We start from the raw sequence: 3,967 nt of genomic DNA, 5'->3' as shown, positions 1-3,967 counted from the left end.
TAAGATTTCGAACGAAAATAATAAAATTTTTGGTTGGGAAAAAGCACAAATATATTTTTGGCCACATTGAATAAAAGTATCGATTTGATTTAAACTTATCGTTTGATTGAAAACGAAATACCCCCTTTTTGAAAATGATTCATCATACTTGTCAAAATAATAAAATTTAGCGTAAAGATTACAACACAAATCTGGTTAAAAAATAACAAGATTGTGATGTTTGAAATCAATTTATTTTTTTAATTTGACTTGAAATAAATTTATGTCTGTTTATACTGTATACTTGCATTTCGGATTTCTATATTGTATTTTTAAAAGATTTATAGCATGTTCAAAAGATTTTTATTGGAATTTATCAAAAACTTACAATTATTAAAATTTTCACGATCGCTCGAGCCAGTTGCTTCAGGGACGGCCTGGATCTGAGCTAGACCAAACACATTACGCTGACGGACGAGCACCACAGCGACTGAACCGCGAGCTTCTTTGGGCAGGAGAACATCCTAACGGCTGTCATCGGGAAGGCCGTCTGCTCTTCGACTTTCTGGTGGTGATGTTCATCGTGAACCAGATGCGCAGGAAAAGGACGAAGGTATCTTCGTCCTGGACAAGCCGAAGCGTTCCCCGACGGCCAACACATACGCCAAGAATGCCAACCGGGAACCTGATTTATAACACTCGATCGAATCCAGCAGCTCGATTGTATCCAGTTGAGCAGCAGTGGATGGAAAGGGTAGACGGCACGTTTTGGGTCGAAGCATCTGGAACAGAAATTTAAAAAAAAGTTGAAGAAAATGAATGCTCTAAAAAAAGATGTTTTTCCAGCCGTTTTTGAGAAGTTTTCGGGCTAGTTAGGAACTATGAAACCTACCTTTAAAGCTGCTTTCAGTATAAGTTTCTTCGCCTTAACTTTTTCGATGACTTTTCTCGCTGTTGTGTTTCAGATTCTGAAAGTTTTTCATCTTTTTTTTTTCTTTTATTCAAGTTATCGTTTTTTAGTTACACGTTTATCGAAGAAACCTCATATTGGATTTAAAATAAACCAAATTGCATTTTAATGCAATAAAAAATGAGCGTACAAAAATAACAATATTTTTCGTTTATCTATATTCCAAATTTTTGTAAAAGCTATCCAAAAATCTGCTTTTAAAATAAAAATTAAAATAACAAAACGTTTTGTTGGAACCACTCCCCATTCTTTTTCTGCGTGAGCCTAAAAAGAGTAATCTTTTATGTACCCTTCGCAACCTACGATCTATACTAACCGATTATACTTTAAGTTCAATCTCTTGATGATTTTACTTCGTTATTGCCAGATTTTGCCAGCAGAAATTCCGTTAAAAACACTTTTGAGTGGCTCAAAAATAATCAAATTTGTTAATTTCGAAACAGCTGGATCCAGCAATTTGCCCTCAGTTTGTTTTAAAAAATAAGTATTGGCCCAAAAGGTAGCAGAAATTGAAGGAGGGAGATGTAGCCACCTAAAATACAGATCAGACGAAGTATAAGTTTGAAAAGCTGATCAATATAATGTCTGAAAAATGTGTGCGCTGGCCGATGGGAGGTACCAAAAGTAAAGTAGAATTTATTCTTACAAATAACGATAAATAATTTTTTTCAAATTTTTTCATGAATTATCATAAGATTATTTTCATTTACTTCATAGAAAGTATTTAGATCAAACGAAAGGTTTTTGAGATACACGCATTCGTAACTGTCCCATTTCTAAAAGAACTAAGCTTTATTGGAGTGAAAATGTGGAGCGATGACCAAAAAAAAAAAAGGTCATCACTTTGAGCGAAATTTCCGTTACTTTTACGTAGCCTGATTTTGCCTGATTTTTATTTCGCAAGTTCCCTGATTTTTGAAAATAAATGTTGGCAACCCTGTGCGGAGGATGTTAATTTTACAAAAAAAGGAATAAAGTTCTAGAGTTTGTTTTGATTAGGTCGTATGAGCCACATTGCGTGTTCCGAGAAAATCGCTGTTAAAATTTTTAAACACATTTTTAATTCTAGTATTTTGAATAACACTAAGAGTTTTCTATAAAATTGGTATGCAACGTGGAAACAAATTAAGAACATGCTTATGTATTCGATATGGTCATTCGTTAGTTATATTCAATGAAAAGTTTCTTACGACATTTTGCATTATCCACTTGGCGCTAACGTCGTTTTGCAAAAGAACATTGGCCCTTATTCTGCGCCGCGCGTGTCGTGATGATAGTAGAGTCACCCAAGTCGCTCTATTCCAGTAGTCGGTTTAGGTGAGGAACGTCACTTCTGATGAACTTTGTGAGTTCTTACCATATCCTCGTAGTCACCGTGGGTGAGAATAGTCGCGTTTGGGTGACGATTTTAGGTGACAATTGTCGGTATCGATTCAGGTACCGACTTGGAAAAAATTTAACCAAAAATTTTCATCCAGTGGGACAAGCGAGAACAATTTCATGAAGTTGAAACGATTTTAAAATTTTCATCGTTTTTATGAATCTTTTAAAAAGATTTTAGGGGAAAAAATTAAACTTGAAATCCGAATCTGAGTATTTCGAAGTAATTTCTATGAGTCAATACGGCGTAATAAACGGTCAAATTTATAATGCAGTTTGTAGCTTAAAAATAATTTATTTGTAGATTTTACATCACCCTATTGGTTGCATAATATGACTATAAGCGCAACTATAAGGTAGCCGACAAAAATTATTTCAAATTTAATTTGCTTCACGGTTTGGCTGTTGCAAATTTCAGACAGCTGCCACTTTTCAAATCCAGTACGATAATCATCCAGCATCATGGGCTTCGCAGGGCGGCATATTGGAAACCATCTTTCATGTTCCGGTTGTGGCAGATTTCCGCTGCTGCTCGGTGCGTTCCTGGTTGGTTTCTAGACACTTGCTCCAGCGGGGTACACTTCTTCCATGTATTTTTAAATTTCACTTCGGAATAGATAAATGAAATTCCATCCTAGAACTTTCAGCAGCACTTACTGAAAACGAAAAATAAAATTTATTTTTTCTTGAATGGTTAAAATTTACTGAAACCATTCTGATCGAACAGTTTCAAGTACAAAACACAAACTTTTTTACGTACCTGATAAATGTTTTGAAAAAAGGAAAATGTTCAGCGAACAGCTTAATATTCTTTGGAGCAGCAGCCGTCGGCATCTGCTTTTGTTTTTTCGGCAATATGACCCAGATCCAACCCCAGCTTTGATGAGCGAAATTTCAACTTACGTCGCATAAATCGTCCGTTTATCATCCTTGAGCAGCTTGCTGTGACCGTACAATCCGGTGATGGCCATTTTCGAACCGAAATTCCAACCAGTTATACAAAAACTTAATTCGGAAAATCCGAAGCGAGAGCAAAATCAAAACAGCACCAACCCGAATTTTGCCATTTTGACAGATGTGTTCATTCGGGCGCTCACCTAGAATGAACCTCTGTCACTTTACCCGCAACGACTCCGGGAATAAGGTGACAAATCTCACGGTGACTCCGAGGTGAGGTGACTATTGCGGTTACTGGGAAAATTTCTAATCGCGCGACGGTAGCCTTCCGTGCGGTAGGCTAACCGGAGCAGTAAACACAGTTAAAAAATTCATTCTTACTCACTAATTTCATTGAAAAGTTAAGAAGTAAATTCTTGAATCAATCTTCAAATCATTATTTTGCAAGAGAGGACAAAACATGAAGTCATCGGAATGAAATATTATTATTTTTAGTATTCATTGAGATTGAATTAATTACGAGCGTTAAAATCCCAGACAAAACAAAAAAACAATCTACATTATTGAAAACACATTTTTCCATAGCCTAAGAATTAACTAATTTGGCATGACGAAGATTTTTGATGCGATAAATGCGTCTTTGATACTTTATATGCTGGTCGAATTCAATTATGTTGTCGTTAAAATGTAACAAATCGTATATGAGAAGTTAAAAAAAGGAGTTGTGTACGGTGAATAGTC

The 3,967-nt window shown here is 35.6% G+C and overlaps 1 long non-coding RNA gene across 1 annotated transcript; it reads right to left on the bottom strand.

The window, feature by feature from the left end:
• Positions 1 to 319: 319 nt before the first annotated feature.
• LOC129757701 (uncharacterized) lies at positions 320 to 1,214 on the bottom strand. Its single transcript, XR_008739768.1, has 2 exons — positions 872 to 1,214; positions 320 to 761 (listed from the first exon to the last, which is right to left on the bottom strand). It is a non-coding gene; the product is annotated as an uncharacterized LOC129757701 (long non-coding RNA).
• Positions 1,215 to 3,967: the final 2,753 nt, after the last annotated feature.

Source organism: Uranotaenia lowii, chromosome 3, assembly GCF_029784155.1.
Source record: "Uranotaenia lowii strain MFRU-FL chromosome 3, ASM2978415v1, whole genome shotgun sequence".
NCBI classification, from domain to species: domain Eukaryota; kingdom Metazoa; phylum Arthropoda; class Insecta; order Diptera; family Culicidae; genus Uranotaenia; species Uranotaenia lowii.
This window is presented reverse-complemented; position numbering and strand designations above follow the sequence as displayed.